Genomic DNA, 18,799 nt, shown 5'->3' with positions numbered 1-18,799 from the left:
GAACTCATGATTAGCCAGAAGTAAACAGCAACATAGAAATTATAATGGAAAAATAAATGTCTTTGAGAAAATATAGCACTTGAAATGTCTGAATGTATTATATTATAAATATTGTGCTAAATAAATTTATAAAAGAAAAAAGCTAAAAAATGTAAATCTCCCAATAAACTGTCAAAATGCCACATTGGTGCCTAGCAAGGTGATAATAAATAGAATTCAGTAAAATCATCCACCCTTAAGAATCCCTGGAATCTGTTATTGTATCCTTCTTCCCAACATTTCACAGGGTCATTGCTATTATCCACTTTTACAGATAAGAAAATTGAAATTCAACATGAAAGATGTGATCATGTATCCATATTCTCTTACAAAACTACCACTTAAAATCCCTGAAATTCATTGTGCTAACATGAAAAAAGAGAGGGTGGCAAGAAAAAATAAATCACAAGAATAAGAAAACTAGGAAGGAGACACTGCCTCCCCACACTAGAATAACATAACATACATGGTAACGAAAGAAAAACACATGAATATGTATTGATTTGATGTGGTGCTATGACCTGTATTTTGAGCTGTAATCTCTTTAGTTAAGTATTTCAACACAAGTGAGTATCTATTGTGTTTTTGGTACAGGATATAAGATATTTTGACCTCACAGGAGCCAGTATTCAGAAATTAAGTATTCCTCTCTTTAATTAGAATGTCTTTATCTTTAAGAAGTACATTCATATAGAAATAAGGTTTTTAAAAAAGGAAGCTTGGTTTTTTGTTTTAACTCACATAATAATTGATAGCGTGAGCTACATGTACTCTAATTTTAGGGATTTTATTCAATACACTATAAAATTCAATTATGAGTTTACAATTTTAAAATCTACTTGTCATTGAATACATAGTTGACAATTAGTCTTTGTCATGTTTAAGTCATTCTATTTCTTGGAATCAGGTCAAAGTTTGGGAGTAGTTAGGCAAGCATTGCTTTCCATCTTTTGAAAAAAAGATGCCTTTCTAGAGATTATTTTTGTTTTGTTTTGTTTTGTTTTGATATTTAAACTTCATTGTATGACTTTATCTGAGGCTTACCCTCTGGTTTCCCCATGCTGTGAAATTTAGCAAGGAAAGTTAAAGAAAATATTAATGTTTAGAAGTGAAGTTCTGAATGTAAAGTCATGTGAGAAAAGTAAACATTATTTATGGAAATTAATGGTTGCCAAGATAGTAGAAAACAGAATATAATTTAAAATAAATTTTCATATGTAATTTTTAGAAATAGAGGCATTAAGGACTGGGAAAGAAAAAAGAAAGAAAAGGAAGATATGTAAAAATTAGAATATGTGTGTACAGAGGAAATCCTTCTACACTTTTTGTTCCAAAGTTTTATTTAAAATGTTTAAACATTCTGTAAAGGTGAAAGAAATTTATGGTGAATACCCACTACCTCTCATTTAATATTTTATTATATGTGCTTTAACATATATCTACCCATTTATCGATCCCTTTTTCATCAATATTTCTTATTTATATATTTTAAATTTAATCATGTTATGATTTTAGATTATTATTCAAGATTCTCATGATAGGCTTCTTTAGATCTTTGCAAAAATGTTTTATCAATTCATCCTGCCTTGAACACAGTATTATATTTAAAATTGCAACTCTTGGCAGGGCAAGGTAGCTCACGCCTATACTTTCAGCACTTTGAGTGGCCAAGGCGGGGAGATCTCTTAGGGTCAGGAGTTTGAGACCAGCCTAACCAATATGGTGAAACCCTGTTCCAACTAAAAATATTTGCATATATAAATTAGCTGGGCATGGTGGTGTGTGCCTGTAATCCCAGCTACACAGGAGGCTGAAGCAGAAGAATTGCTTGAAACTGGGAGGCAGAGGTTGCAATGAGTCGAGATCAGGCCACTGCATTCCAGCCTGAGAGACAGCAAGACTTCATCTCAAAACGTAAAAATAAATAAATAAATAAATAAATAAATAAATAAATAAATAAATAAAACAAATAAAATAAAATGAAATAAAATGTCAAGTCTCTAAGCACACATAAAAACACACACATACATGCTCATGCACCCATGCTAGCATGCTCGCGCGTGTGCGCGTGCATGCACACACACACACAGCATCCAAATTCCCATTGCGACATGTATATTTTTACATAGCCCTTAACACCTTCCAGCTTATGAAAATGTACACAACATAAAGGCAGGAATTTGTTTTTTATTCTCTAATTTATTTCAAAAATCTAGAAGAGAGTATGGTGCATAACATATGGTCAATATATGTTAGTTGTATTTTATTGTGTGCATATGTGATGGCAAATGATATCTCATTGTAAATTATGTCAAGTTTTTGGGATATATCTTCAAATTTAAATATGCAATCGTTTCATTTTAAGATACCCATACAGCTCTGTAAATCGATCCAAAGCTCCTTTCCAATAATATCTGCTATTAATTTTACTTTTATTTCAGTTTCTTTTTAAAGTTATCTCTGTCCTGAATAACTGCCAAAATATAGTTTTAAATGAGAAAAAAATGTACATATGCCAATTTCATCTTTGGTTTGCATTCCTACCATCAGTGTCATTTCGTATTTGTTGATTCAGCACTAATCTATTGCTAAATTACTTCGTTTGTTTCTACTACTTCTAATTGATTTTACTACTTCTATATTTATCACAAAAGTCAAAATTAATAAAGTAATTGAAAGCTGATGTATGTTAAACATTTCCCCTTCCCAAACCACCACCACAGACACAAAAACATCTGTCTCTCTTTCATTATATATGGAAGATCAACAAACCTCCAAGATTTAATGTTTCAGTGGCAAAGTGGTAGGTTGGGTTTTTGAGGGCCCCTCAGATTTCTGTCATGCCCTCAAATTTACACAAAGCCAGCTTCTTATGCTTCCTATTATAAACCGTGCACTGCTTTCCTGTTTTGACAATCTGTTTATTATGACGAGGTCTCAGCTTTGACTTAATCTTGACATCAGTTGGCTTTTAGCTGAAAATCTGCAATTGAGATGCTGAAGCTGTCACTCTTGTTGACTTTTTAACAGCCTAGTGTCAGAGACTCATTTCTTTTTGCTAGACTTAAGTTAACCAGAGATTCCGTGGGCCAATTTAAATGAGAGATTTGGAAAAGCAAGTTAACAAACTGACAAATAGGATTAAAACATTCAATGTGTGAAAACATGCTTGTTATTCCATCAGATGATAGAATTTTGGGTTGGCTTATATAAGCTGCTTTTCAAAATACATGAGCCAAGTTCAGCAGATAATTTTTCATTTCTTCTTTGACATTGCTTGTGAATATTCCTTCTGAAACTAAAACTGTTCAATTCTAGAGACTATATTATTTTACACTAAAAACTTTCCTGATAGAATTCAAATGCAATGGAAATTGAGTATTACAAATAAACAGTATTTATATAAATAAAGGATGTTCACTATGTCTATATTATAAACTATGTTTTAAAAATATTACAAGGATAACTGTCTTTATATTGTTAAGTATAAAATGTCCACAAAAGCCAATAATAAAGTTTCAGAAATGCATATGAATTTTTTACATGGTAAAGTGTATTTTAAGAATTATATCAACTCATATGTCATTGAAATATAATGTGTAATTTATATACCTTAACCATGAAATCTTAAAAATATGAAAGTATTTATTAGCATTTATTTCTTACATTTAGGTATGCATTTATATTAAAGAGTGCTTAAGGTATACATTTTATTTTTTCAAAAACTTTGTGCTTTTAAATGCTGCATAATTCTCCTATGACATTCTCAGAACATATGTATTCATGATCTATATTTGGGGTTATATTTTCTTTTTTCTCTGCATTTTTCCTTTCAATCCTTTCCCAATACATGCTTGATTCATATTAATCCTTTAATAGTAATTCTACCTCATCATTATAATAAACCATTTTAATGAGCATTTTAAAAACACTTCCGACATTCTTATCAAGCATTAAATAGCACAAATTAAGTAAATGGCAAATTATGATTTCATTTGTATTCCCTGTAATAATGTTATTCATCAGGCATTATTTTGGCATTCATGTGAATACAACTCTCTATTTCCATGGAAATTTATTTTTATTTTGTCCTTAATTGAGTCAACTCGACACATTGTTCTAGACGGTTTAGCTAGCTGGTTTCAGGCTCAGAGTACCTAAAAAATAACTGAGGTTCAAAAGGAAGAAGAGAAATTCTACACTTTCAAGAAATATTTTGTTAGGCCAGTATTGAAAAGGCATTAAAATGTAAATTTGGAAGAATTTGTATAGCAATCAGAATTTCTGTTTCATCTTCTGCTTTATTGTCAAAAAGTTTATTTTGCAGAAATAAACTTTTGGAGTATGTTTTCCAGCTTGTCATGATTCCATTTGACTTTCATATTGTCCTTGTTTCCTACTTTGTATTAACTTCCTATGGCTTGCAGATCAGTGAGCCTGCACCACTCAGGACACAGGGCTTCTTAAAGAGTATTGGGGATACTTTGTCCCTGTGTCATCTGTGAAGTTTGGTTCTAACCTCAGTTCAGGAACAGGATATCATGTAACTGATGATGTTATCAGTAGACAGGTAATTAGGCAGAGTAAGATTTGTTAGTGTTTCTGCAAAGGAAGTGGGAAATATTTGTAACAGAATCAACCAGTTGCCTGGGTTAAACTATTCTTGATTACAGGCAGCAAACTCTGGTACCAGATGGCTGTCCTGGAAAATAGAATGGCTACTTGTGATTCTTTGTGTTTATGACAATTGCTAGATTCCAGAAATGGTTCTTAAATTAGGGAAATTATAATGGAACCAAGTTGGTTTTTAAGAAATTTTCAGGAGAAAAAAATGTAAATAGTCCAACTATCACAGTCCTTGATGCTAACTATGTTTTGCTTTTGTTTTTCTTCCTTTGTATTCATTATTATAAAGAAGGCCCTTAACTCCTTAACTTCACTTTTTTTTTTTTGAGACGGAGTCTCACTCGTCGCCCAGGCTGGAGTGCAGTGGCATGATCTCAGCTCACTGCAAGCTCCACCTCCCGGGTTCACACCATTCTCCTGCGTCAGCCTCCCGAGTAGCTGGACTACAGGTGCCCGCCACCATGCCCGGCTAATTTTTTGTGTTTTTTTGTGTGGTTTTTTTTGTTTTTTTTTTTTTTTTAGTAGAGATGGGGTTTCACCATGTTAGCCAGGATGGTCTTGATCTCCTGACCTCGTGATCCACCCGCCTCGGCCTCCCAAAGTGCTGGGATTACAGGCGTGAGCCACCGCGCCCGGCCAACTTCACTTTTTTACCTTTTTAATGATCACTTCTACATTAGGAGCTTATTTTGTATTGAATCAACTTTTCTAATGTAGTAAAAAGACATTTCAAGCATATTTTTCTAGGTAGCAATCATTGTTGGGTTTAAGGTTTATTGTTCCTGTCATGCTTTCTTAAAAAAGTACTTGCAATAATTAAACTTCCATGAAGATGAGTCCTCACAAAGGCCTTCGTGTATCAATCAACCCTACACCACCCATGCCCCTACTCATAAACATTTATATTTGCTATCCTTTAGTTTTTATCTTTTTATCTTCTCTAGCATTTTTCATCACGTTTAAAGAGAAAGCCCATAGTTTGCAGAGACAAAAGTTCCTGCTCTGCCATTTTTAGTTACGTGTAAGATACTGCCCAGGCTCCACATTTTGTAGTATAACTTTCAATAATAAATTGACCTTCCTAGGCCTCTCATTTTCATCTGCAAATGTAAATAATACCACTTAGCTTGCCAACCCCATAAGGATTTTTTGAGTTTCAGTGATAATTATGAATTTATAGCCTGTTTGGGAAAATAAAGCATTGCTTTCACAACTACTATTTCAGGCCAAGCCATTTTATTTCGATATCTTCACATCTAAATGAAACTTGTTAGATTTAGAAGTATGATGGTAAAAGTGATGGAAAAGGAAAGGAAAGTAATATGATTTTACTGTCAGGAGTGAAAAAGGAAATGAAGTTGAATGTTTTTTCTTTTTTTGGGGACGGAGTCTCACTCTTGTCACCCAGGCTGGAGTGCAATGGCGCTACCTTGGCTGACTGCAAACTCCGCCTCCTAGGTTCAAGGTTGAATCTTTTTTCTAAGATAAAAATCTATTCCAACCAGAATTTCTTTCCTAAAACACAAGTTTGAAAATAGTGTTTTGCTGCTCAGTATTCTGTCAATAAGATAGACTTCTAATCATTATGCATAGCATAAAAGATCCTCCATGATCTAGGCCCTACCTATATTTCCAGTCTTTTGTTTATTTCCTTAGCCATGTGGTCAGCAAACTGAGCTATACATACTAGGAATTTCCCAAATATGCTTTTGTTTCATGTATTCATGTTCTTTTTTTTCTTTTTTCTTTTTCTTTTTTTTTTTTTTTTTGACAGAGTCTCACTCTGTCGCCCAGGCTGGAGTGCAGTGGCACAATCTCGGCTCAGTGCAAGCTCTGCCTCCCGGGTTCACGCCATTCTCCTGCCTCAGCCTCTCCGAGTAGCTGGGACTACAGGCGCCCGCCACCACGCCCGGCTAATTTTTTGTATTTTTAGTAGAGACGGGGTTTCACTGTGGTCTCGATTTCCTGACCTCGTGATCCGCCCGCCTCAGCCTCCCAAAGTGCTGGGATTACAAGCGTGAGCCACCGCGCCCAGCCTTCATGGTTTTTTTTTCAAATGATGATCTTTTGATTAGAATTCCCTACTGTTTTTGTCAAATGGCTATCTTTTCTTGACATTTTAAGAATCTAATCATGTGGTATCTCTGCTGAGAATTATGTTTAACATGAGGAATTAAAGTGATTACTCCTTTGCTTTAGCTGTCATTGTGAATTCTATTCAGTCTTTTTAGCTATGAAGGCGGGAGAGCTAGAATAGAATGAATAGCCAATAATAAGGCTGAAGGAACAGAGAAAAGACTACCTTTTGGAAAATTATGAAGGATTTTTGAACAACCTTCTCTGGAAATCAGATGTTTATTTTTTCCATGTAGCTAGAGTTGGCCTGAAAGGCCAGGGCAGAACTGACTCTTTAAGTGCGAATCTTGGAACTGAGGTTGATACAAGAGGCAGTAATATGCATTTGAAGAGGCCACGTCAGAGAGGAAGAATCCAGGCATGACTGTGGCTAAATCAGAGTAACATAGTATAGAAAGCAGAAAGCTGAACCTGGAGTGGTTCCTTAAAATGAAATCTAGTGGATATTAGCTGCAGAAAAGGATTATTTTGTTTCCTCTCTGTTTTTTTGTAGCAGAATATTTTGGACTCATTCATAGAAAGGGAACAAGCTGTTAAGGAAACCAAACCAGTTCAGAAAGATAAAAACAAGGATGACCTGGGATCAGGCCAGGGTCTGAAGAATGAACTTTTGAGTTAATTAATTGTGCAGAGTCTGCTGTGGCTCTGCCACACAAGCCTGATATTATTCTTTAAATACATTCCCCCAAAATTTGATAAAAGAAGTATGCATTCGCATAATGGCTCTTAAAGAAAAAGCACTCTTTTTTGAAAAGACTATATACAAAATAGAAAATAATATGAAAAAGAATTGCAATTGTTGCATAGCTATTATGTACAAGATACTGTGCTAAGCAATATATGAAAATAATCACATTGACTCATCTGAAAAAATTCTAATAACCATTTTATGAAAAAAGCAAGTTGAAATTTAGAAGCATTATGTAATTTGATGAAGACCCATGAGTATTAAGGAAAGCCACAATACAAGCTAGGTGTGTCTGTCATCAATGTTCAGCCTTGAAAGTTTTTGCTCCTCACAATCAATCCTACCTCTATTTGATTGCTTTGTGGGTAACTTGTTGCAGCCCTTCATGTAGAAAGCTGTGTAATTTTTCATAAGAAAGTGTAGTTTAAAGCCTTTATTTTAATTATTCTAATATCCCCTAGTACATATCAACCTGATGATTAAGTTTTACATACACAGCTAAGGTTGAAATAAAAAATGTATTAATAGAAGCCTTTTGCACACTCACAAAGCAGTATTTGGAAGAATGCAATTCAAGGAAGATGAGTTGGCGTTTCCATTTTTAATTTAAATAATTACTTGCTGACTAATATTTTTGGAGTCAGATTCAGAAATATTTTTCAGGCTCTGGATCTGCAAGTTTGCATTAATTTACATATTTTAAAGCAAAATAATGTTTTATTATTGAAACTTTCTATACAACAAAGAAACATTTTAAGGTTAGATGAAAATGCATGTATTCTGTTAGTCATGAAACTAGAATTAGTTTTCCCGATGCTTAGTAAAATACGTCTGAGGATATAAAAAATTCTAACTTTAGGTAACAGATGCTTACTTTTTTTCCTTCAATCCTCTCTAAACCTTTCACTGGACTTCCAGGTATTTGTGAATAGGCTTCTCATTGAAAATAGGCATTGACAATTCTGTCTATAAAATACTGCATATTGAGGAAAAGAATGGTATTTTATTTAACTTGTCCTTCTTTTTGTTCTATATTATAATTTATACTTGACATTGGGTATGAATATAAGAAACATGAGAAACCTAGGCCAGTAATCCTAATACAGTTTTAACAATGAAGGAACTTGATAGTTGGTTTCAAATTTCCTGAAACTTTATCGTTAATTTAGCCCTGCATAATGGAGAATCATGCTTTTGCACTTGTCACAGAAATGTATAAGAAACAACCTTTTTTTTTAATGAGATGGTAACGCAATTTAAAAAATAGTCCTCATCCTGAAGTTGGCTCATATCATTCATTAGAATTAACCTCTTGCAAATTAAAAAAATATCTTGTGATAGCTCTACAGCCCAGAGACCATAGTCCAATCTGTGACCTGCCAAGAGGCCAGCAGTTCCTGCAAACAGTAAGAGTGTAACCATTAAATTGTGTATTTTTCCTTGACTTCTAATCAGAGGTGGCTTTAGGAATAACCCACGTTAATTCTGCAATGCTCTTGGTAAATTATAGCTTTGTTTTCTCAGTACACCCAAGTGGTAGAACTTAATCTAGGCTTGAACCACAAACTCAGCCTGAATGTAATCATCACTTATTTTTTCTCTTAATACTTCTGTTGGTGAGTTATTTAAGAAGATTGGGAGCAAAACTTATGTAATGGATCTTTAGGTATAGTTACTTAGATTCCAGAATAGGTCTAAAAGAGAAAGATATTCTTCAATACCGGATAATACTCTAGATAGTTCTTTTTCTCTATCATAACTTGTTTATTTAATTTAAAAATTTTATTTTAGATTTGTGGGTACATGTGAAGGTTTGTTACATATATAAACATGTGACACAGGGGTTTGTTGTACATATTATTACATCACCCAGGTATTAAGCCCAGTACTCAATAATTTTCTTTTCTGTTCTTCTCCCTCCTCTCACACTCCCTCTTCAAATAGACCCCAGTGTCGGTTGTTTACTTCTTTGGGTTCATAAGTTATTACCATTTAGCTCCCACTTATAAGTGAGAACATGTGGTATTTGGTTTTCTGTTTCTGCATTAGTTTGCTAAGGATGATAGCCCCCAGCTCCATCCATGTTCCTGAAAAAGACATGATCTCATTCTTTTCTATGGCTACATAATATTCCATGGTGTATGTGTGCCATATTTTCTTTATTTAGTCTGTCATTAATGAGCATTTAGATTGATTCCATGTCTTTGCTATTGTGGACAGTGCTGCAGTGAACATCGTGTGCATGCATCTTTATGGTAGAATGCTTTATATTCCTCTAGGTATGTACCTACCAATGGCATTGCCGGGTCAAATGGTAGTACTGCTTTTAGCTCTTTGAGGAATCGCCATGCTGCTTTCCACAATGGTTGTATTAATTTACACTCCCACCAACAGTGTATAAGAGTACCCTTTTCTCCACAACCTCACCAGCATCTGTAATTTTTTGACCCTTTAATAATAGTCATTCTGATTGGTGTGAGATGGTATGTGATATGGTTTGCCTATGTCCCCAACTAAATCTCAACTTGAATTGTATCTCCCAGAATTCCCATGAAGGACCCAGCGGGAGGTAACTGAATCATGGGGGCAAGTCTTTCCCATGCTAGTCTCATGATAGTGAATAAATTTCACTAGATCTGGTGGGTTTATCAGGGGTTTCTACTTTCGCTTCTTTCTCATTTTCTCTTGCTGCTGCAACTTAAGAAGTGCCTTTTGCCTCCCTCCATGATTCTGAGGCCTTCCCATCCATGTGGAAATGTAAGTCCAATTAAACCTCTTTTTCTTCTCAGTCTTAGGTATGTTATTATCAGCAGTGTAAATACAGGCTAATACAGTAAATTGGTACCAGTAGAGTGAGGCATTGCTGAAAAGATACCCCAAAATGTGGAAGCGACTTTGGAACTGGGTAACAGGCAGAGGTTGGAACAGTTTGGAGGGTTCAGAAGACAGGAAAATGTGGGAAAGTTTGGAACTTCCTAGAGACTTGTTAAATGGCTTTTTCCAAAATGCTGATAGTGATATAGATAATAAGATACAGGCTGAGGTGGTCTCAGGTGGAGATGAGGAACTTGTTGGGAATTGGAAAAAATGTGATTCTTGCTATGTTTTAGCAAAGACACTGGTGGCATTTTGCTCCTGCTCTAGAGATTTGTGGAAATTTAAACTTAAGAGAGATGATTTAGGGTATCCAGTGAAAAAAATTTCTAAGCAGCAAAGCATTCAAGAAGTGACTTGGGTGCTGTTAAAGACATTCAGTTTTAAAAGGGAAACAGAGCATAAAAGTTCAGAAAATTTGCAGCCTGACTATGCTATAGAAAAGAAAAATCTGTTTTCTGAGGAGAAATTCAAGCTGGCTGCAGAAATTTGCATAAGCAGCAAGGAGCATATTGTCAATCCTCAACACCATGGGGAAAATGTCTCCAGGGCATGTCAGAGGTCTTCATGGTAGCCCCTCCCATCACAGGCCCCAAGACCCTGGAGGAAAAAGTGGTTTTGTGGGTAGGGCCCAGGGTTTCCCCGTGTGTGTGCAGCATAGGGACTTGGTGCCCTTTATCCCAGCTGCTCCAGCCATGGCTGAAAAGGGACAACACAGAGTTTCTGAGGGTGGAAGTCCCAAGCCTTGGCAGCTTCCATGTGGTGTCTAATCTGCAGCTGCACAGAAATCAAGAATTGAGGTTTGGGAACCTCCACCTAGATTTCAGAAGATGGATGGAAATGCCTGGATGCCCAGGCAAAAGTTTGCTGCAGAGGCGGGACCCTCATGGAGAACTTCTGCTAGGGAATTGTGGAAGGAAAATGTGGGGTTGGAGCCCCTACACAGAGTCCCTACTGAGGCACTGCTTAGTGGAGCTGTGAGAAGAGGGCCACCATCCTCCAGACCCTTAAGGAATTTACTTAAGTTCGTTATAGATGCTGATATTAGACCTTTGTCAGATGCATAGTTTGCAAATATTTTCTCCCATTCTGTAGGTTATGTGTTTACTCTGTTAATAGTTTCTTTTGCTGTGCAGAAGTTCTTAAATTATTTAGATTCCATTTATCAATTTTTACTTTTGTGGCGATTACTTTTGGTGTCTTTGTCATGAAATCTTTGCCTGTTCCTATGTTCAGGATGGTATTGAATAGGTTGTCTTCCAGGGTTTTTATAATTTGTTTTTTATATTTAAGTCCATAATCCATCTTGAGTTGACATTTGTATATAGTGTAAAGAAAGGGTCCAGCTTTAGTCTTCTGCATGTGGCTAGCCAGTTAACCCAGTACTATTTATTGAATAGGGTGTCGTTTCCCCATTGTTTGTTTTTGTCAGCTTTGTCAAAAATAAGATGATCACAGATATGCTGCCTTATTTCTAGGCTATCTTTTCTGTTTCATTGATCTATGTGCCTGTTTTTGTGCAAGTACCATGCTGTTTTGGTCACTGTATCCTTTTAGTATAGTTTTAAGTCAGGTAACATGATTCCTCCAGCTTTGTCCTTTTTATTTAGGATTGACTTGGCTATTTGGGCTGTTTTTTTGGTTCCATGTATATTTTAAAATATTTTTTTCTAGTTCTGTAAAGAATGTTGTTGGTGGTTTGATACTAATATCACTGAATCTGTAAATTGCTTTCTGTAGTATAGCTATTTTAATGTGCTAATTCTTCCTATCCATGAGGATGAGATGTTTTTTAATTAGTTTTTTGTTCTCAAATAATATATACTGATATATACTGATATTATTTGCCTGTCCAGGGAATCAATTTATTCCTGCCTCAGTCTTATGAGGGTGTATTTGTCCCGGAATTTATCAATCTCTTCTAGGTTTTCTAATTTGTGTGCATAGAGGTGTTCATAATAGCTTCTAATGGTTGTTTCTATTTTTGTGGGGTCAGTAGTAACATTCCCTGTCATTTATAATTGTGTTTATTGGATCTTCTCTTCTTTTTCTTCTTAATTAGTCTACCTAGTTACCTATTTTATTACTCTATTCAGAAAACCAACTCCTGAATTCCTTGATTTTTTTAATGGTTTTTCATGTCTCGATTTCCTTCAGTTCAGCTCTAATTTTTGTTATTTCTCATCTTTTGCTAGCTTTGGGGTTGATTTTTTTCTTGTTTCTCTAATTCTTTCAGTTGCAAAGTTAGATTGTTAATGTGAAAACTTTCTTACTTTTTGATATGGGCATTTAGTGCTATGAATTTTCCTTTCACACTGCATTAGCTGTGTCCCAGATATTCTGATATGTTGTATCTTTGCTTTCATTATTTTCAAAGAATTTCTTGATTTCTGCCTTAATTTTATTATTTATCCAAAAGTTATGCAAGACTATGTTGTTTAATTTCCATGTAATTGTATGGTTTTGAATAATTTTCTTTGTGTTGACTTTGATTTTTATTGCACTGTGGTCCAAGAGTGTGTTTGGTATGATGTTGGTACTTTTACTTTTGTCAAGGATTGTTTTATGTCCAATCATGTGGTTGCTTTTAGAGTATGTGTCTTGTAGACATGAGAAAAATGTATATTCTGTTGGTTTTGGGTGAACGCCTATCAACTCTATTTGGTGTAATGCTGAGTTTAGGTCTTGAATATCTGTTAATTTGTGGCCTCAGAAATCTTTCTAACATTGTCAGTAAAGTATTGAAGTCTCCCACTATTATTGTGTGGGAGTGTAAGTCTCTTTGTAGGTCTCCAAGAACTTGCTTTATGAATCTGGGTGCTCCTGTGTAGGGTGCATATATATTTAGAATAGTTAGGCCTTCTTGTTGAATTGAATCCTTTACCATTATGTAATGTACTTCCTTGTCTTTTTTTGTTGATTTCAAATGTGTTGTGTCTGAAATTAGGATTGCAACCCCTGCTTTTTTCTGTTTTTCATTTGCTTGGTAGATTTTTTTTTTCCACTTGCTTATTTTGATCCTGTGTGTCATTATGGGTGAGATGGGTCTCTTGAAGATAGCTTACCAATGGGCCTTGCATTTTTAATCCAGCTTGCCATTCTGTGCCTTTTAAGTGGGGAATTTAGCCAGTTTACCCTCTAGGTTAATATTGATACATGTGGATTTGATCCTATCATTGTGCTATTAGTTGGTCATTATGTTGACTTATTTGTGTGATTGCTTTACAGAGACACTTGTCTATGTGTTTAAGTGTGTTTTTGTATTAGCCAGTAGTGGTCTTTCCTTTCTATATTTAGTGCTTCATTCAAGATCTCTTGTAAGGCAGGTTGGTGGGAATAAAGTCTCTCAATCTTTGCTTATCAGAAAAGGATTTTATTTCTCCTTCACTTGGGAAGCTTAGTTTAGCTGGATATGAAATTCTAGGATGAAGATTTTTTTTTCTTTAAGAGTCGAATATAGGCCCCCAGTCTCTTCTGGCTTGTAGGGTTCCAGCTAAGAGGACTGCTGTTAGCTTGATGGGGTTCCCTTTGTAGTGACTTGTTCTTTCTCTCTAGCTGCCTTTAACATTCTTTCATTCATTTCAACCTTGGAAAATCTGATGATTATGTGTCTAGAGGATGATCTTTTCATATAGAATATTTGGGAGTCCTCTATTTCCTGAATTTGACTGTTGGCCTCTCTAGCAAGGTTGGGGAAGTTTTTATGGGTGATATCCTGAAACATATTTCTCAAGTTGTTTGCTTTCTCCTCCTCATTTTCAGGGATGCCAGTGCTTTATAGATTTGGCCTCTTTGCATAATCCCATACCTCTTGGAGGTTTTGTTCATTCATTTTTATTCTTTTTTCTTTATTTTTGTCTGGTGTCTTACTTCAGATAATCAGTCTTCAAGTTCTGAGATTCTTTCTTCAGCTTGTTTCATCCTGCTGTTAATACTTGTGATTGCATTGTGAAATTCTTATATTATGTTATTCAGCCCTGTCAGACCCATTAGGTTCTTTTTTATACTGGCTATATTGTCCTTCAGCTCCTGTATCACTATATTATGATTCTTATTTTCCTTAGATTGGGTTTTGCCATCCTCCTGAATCTCAGTGATCTTTGGTCCTATCCATATGTAGAATTCTACGTCTGTCATTACAGCCAGTTTGGCCTGGTTAAGGTGCAGTCATTTGGAGGACCTGTGGCACTGTGGCCATTTGAATTACTAGAGTTCTTGTATTGGTTCTTTCTCATTACTCCATGTGGGTGTTCCTTTAAGTGCAGTATAGATTGAGTACAATTAATAGACTTATTTTCTGGATATTTTCACCTGGCCAAGGCATTGTGTAGGGTTTTTATTTGAAGCTGATTTTTTGACTCTGGTTTCAGAGGTGGATATATTGGTGATGTATTTTTGGTGTTGAATCTTTGGGGTTTGATTCAGCAGGTGACATTTAGGTAGACTATTGCTCGGTGGTGTGGCTCCCCTATGTTTCTTCACATTTCCAGCCATGTTCCCTCTCAGTGTTTTGAAAGTGTAGGTTTCTCTACCCCTTAAGTGCTGGCTGTAGTTTATGACTTGGCATTCTTGGGCTGCTCACTGCACTTCTGGGGCAATCTCAGTGTTTATGTTCCTTCCCTAACTAAGATGCAGCAAAGGAAGATATCTTAGCAGTGGTTGTGGCCAAGGCTTATTTGCTTAACTCTTGGGAACTACATCCCAGAGAGATGCAGGTCAGCATCCGCTCAGTGCATTCAGCCCCAGATGATGGGTTTGTGCTGTGTGCACAAGCCAGGGGCTCCTTGTCTGATGATGAGCAGTTGGCGATGTGTGGGACTTATGGGAGACGGACTGGCCTCCTCTCCTTGGGTTGACTGCAGCTTGTTGGGGTGGATAAGGCACTTAAGGTCTTTGATCCTTGATTAGTCCAAGGGTGGCATGGCCAGTTCCCTTGCAGAGACTGTTGCAGAGAGGTTTCCAGTTGCCCCTGAAGGCTCTGTCAAGGTTTGATAGCTCTGGCAGGGGATGGCTGGAGGCTCAGGCCTGGCGGACCTGCCCAGTGAGAAAACATGGGAATGGGCACCCACATAACAGTCTGGCCACTTTTCCATATCACTGTTGCAGTATGCTTGGGTCTGCTCCAGTCCCTAGTCACCTCAGATTTTTCAGAACCTGGAGGTGTCACCAGTGAAAGCTGTGAAACAACAAAATGACAGCCTATCCATCCCTCTGGAGCTTTGTCCCAGGGAGGCACAAACCTGTTGCCGGCCCAAAAGCGCCTGTAGGAAGTGGCTGGAGACCCCAGTTGGGAGGTCCTGCCCAGGGAGAAAGAATTGGATTGAGACTCACTTTAAAAATGCAGTCTAGCCATGTCTTGGTAGAGCAGCTGTGCTGTGCTGGGGGTCCACTTCGGCTCCCCCCACCCATTGTTTCAGACATTCTGAAGCCCAAAGGCTGGAAATACTAAGTCACCCAAACAGCAAAGAAGGCAGCCTGCCTGTCCCTCTGGAAGTGCTGTCCTATGGGTAATTCAGATCTCTGTTAGTTGAAGACCTTGGGTGGGGGTAGCTGGAGGCCCCGGTGGGGAGTTCTTGCCCAATGAGGAAGAATGGGATTGAACACTCACTTAAAGCAGTAGTCAGCCTACATTTTGGTAGAGCAGTTGTGCTGTGCTAGGGGATGCCTTTTGCCCTGGGTCGGCTTAGACTCTCCAAAGCCTGAAGGCTGGAACAGCTAAGACACCCTAACAGCAAAGATGGCAGCTCAACCACCCCCACCCCCAAAGGAGCTCCTTCTTAGAGTAGTGCAATGCCGATACTGGTAGTTAACTGGAATTCTAAGCCAGTGGGTCTTACCTTGTGAGGTACTGTGGAAGCGGGGCCTGCGGCCTGTCGCTGCTCATCCCCTGGATTTAGTATCTTTCGTAGGGATATGTATAGGAGTCTACCTTCCACTTTGATGGACCTGCAGCTACTTCTGTCAGAAAGCCAGAGTATCTAAGGATCCAGGGTCTCCACACATACCTGAGTAGTTGCTCCATGGAGATTCCATGTAGCTCTGTCTGTCAGACTGAAGACTGAAGTCCTTGGTGGAGTGGGTTCAACAGGAGATCTCCTGACTTGAGGGTTACAAAGATCTTTGGGAGAAGCATGGTTTCCCAGGGTCACGCATTCACTCACCACTTCCCGGTCAGGGATGTTGCTCCCAAGTGGGTGGTTGTCCTATCTTGCTTTTCTTCATTGTCTGTGGGTCAGGTTGTTTTCTTGATTAATTCCAATGTGAGTATCTGGATGTTTCATTTGCAAGTGTGTTTGTTTGCCCCTTCTGATTTGGTTCCTATCTACTTACATAACTATATTTGCATACTGTGATCAATATTATTATTAAATAGACTTATATTGTACATGCTGCCCTTTAATTTTCCATAGTCTATTTAATAGGTCCACTTATTTGAAGCTGTTAAGTTTTGTTTGTGGCTACGGTGAGATGATTTAATGACTATGACTGGGAGTACTATGCTCTAATCTGCCACATTCCAGTGGCCAGATTTAGTCATGTGACTGTGTCTAGGTGCAAGGGAGATGAGAAACGTGATCTATCTGCCTCAGTGTTGTGCTTCTGTGGCTTTCCAAATGTGAGCAGAAAGAACAAAACTGAAATAATTGACTAAAACTTAAAACATTTGAAAAGTAAGTTAAGCTAACTGAAAAATAAATAATCTTATTTAAATCACATAATGGTCTAAATTTCTCCAATGAACATATTAAAAAATAAAATAAGTGATAATAATTACTTTGTACCAATCATACTTATAACCAACCTATTTTGGCAAAGTAAAATTTAACTAATTACTTAGATTTACTTTATTCATATTTATTCTATCCAGAGTATTTTAATACCTATTATATTGCTTCCTCTAAATTTCTAAAGGAAGAATCAAGTCTTAAAATATAACTTAAAAATTAAACCAAAAAATCATAAATAAAATACATTAGTTGTAACAAATCATAAATAAAAGACAGTTGTAAGTGCCCCAAATCCCAGAAGTGGGAGGAAAACTCTCAAGTTTAAGCAGACTTATTTTATCCCTGATGTTGTTTCTCTTTGATATTCTTTCCACTGCAGCAAAGGATTCTGATAAAATCAGATGTAATTGAGCAAAATGAAAAATTATGTCCTTCTATGCAAAGGTTGCCAAAATACGTTTGACTTTTTTTAAATCTTAACTTGCTTTTTCTCTTTTATATTCAAGGCATGCCCATGGATGATGTTGTAAATTTTCTCATGTCCATGACCTTATCTCTGTAATCTTTGTAGATGGCGATTTTTACAAACACTATTGTATTGGAATTTTCTATAGTGCCCGAATGGCAGCAGATAAAATTGGAACTGGAATAGTTCAATTGGGATGGTGGTTTGGCTAAACATAAAGTTAGAGAACATGAGCCACAAACTCAGGATCTATGAGGAGTAAAGCATTGTCTTACACACTGCTATGTCCTTGACACTTATAATTCCTATTGCAGAGTAGATATTTAATAATTTTTGATAAATGAAATAATAATAATATGATTTATCCTGACAGCTTTGGGATGTATATATTTTAAGCTTTGGGTTGAGAAATAAATGGCACACCTCATCTTATGTCATTGCTATTTATAGAAAGAGGCAGTTGTTCTATAGTGGCAAAATAAGCTTATTATGGAATTAGACTACCTGGGTTCAAATACCTGCTCTGCTACTTATAAATTTTGTGATGTTGGGCAAAATGTGAACCTCTGTGTAATAATTTATCAACTAACAAATAAGAGATTATAATAGTGCATATTTACTAAGGTTGATGTGATAATCTAATGTGTTTCTATCAGTGCCTGAGGCAATATAAGAGCTGAATGGACAGTGCTTAGCTCAGTTAATGAAATGTGTAGTTAAATTATGTGCCCACTTACCTCAATAGTCTAATATTATTAGCACTTGATAAGTAACTCCAAATATATATGGCACTAAGGTCGTTAGTGTTTAATAAATTAATCAGCAGTTTATCTCTCAAAAAACATTAAAAAAAGTAAATGGCTTAAGGTTTACATTTCTAAAATATTTTGAAATTAGTCACTTACTCTTTGTGCTTTTCTTTTATTAGAAGTTGTCTCCTACATAGCTTTCCTGTGTCAGTCAGATAAGATTACTTCTTACCATATTTCAGAACAAGTAATAGAAATAAAATATAAATAGGAAGATTGATTGATAGATGATAGGCAGATAAATAGAGAAATACAATTTTAGTATTTCAGAAAATAGTAATATTAAGTTGTCCAAAGATGGAGGCCAGGAATAGATTTTACTAATGCTGTACAATGGAAATATGGACTATGAAGAGATGACTTTCAATAAAGCAGTATACTTTCAAACTCCACTTTTTTTAGAAATTATGAATATAGATTCTATTTGGGCTTG

Source organism: Hylobates moloch, unplaced genomic scaffold, assembly GCF_009828535.3.
Source record: "Hylobates moloch isolate HMO894 unplaced genomic scaffold, HMol_V3 SCAFFOLD_17, whole genome shotgun sequence".
NCBI lineage: Eukaryota > Metazoa > Chordata > Mammalia > Primates > Hylobatidae > Hylobates > Hylobates moloch.
The sequence above is the reverse complement of the archived record's forward strand: the minus strand, read 5'-3'. Positions refer to the sequence as shown.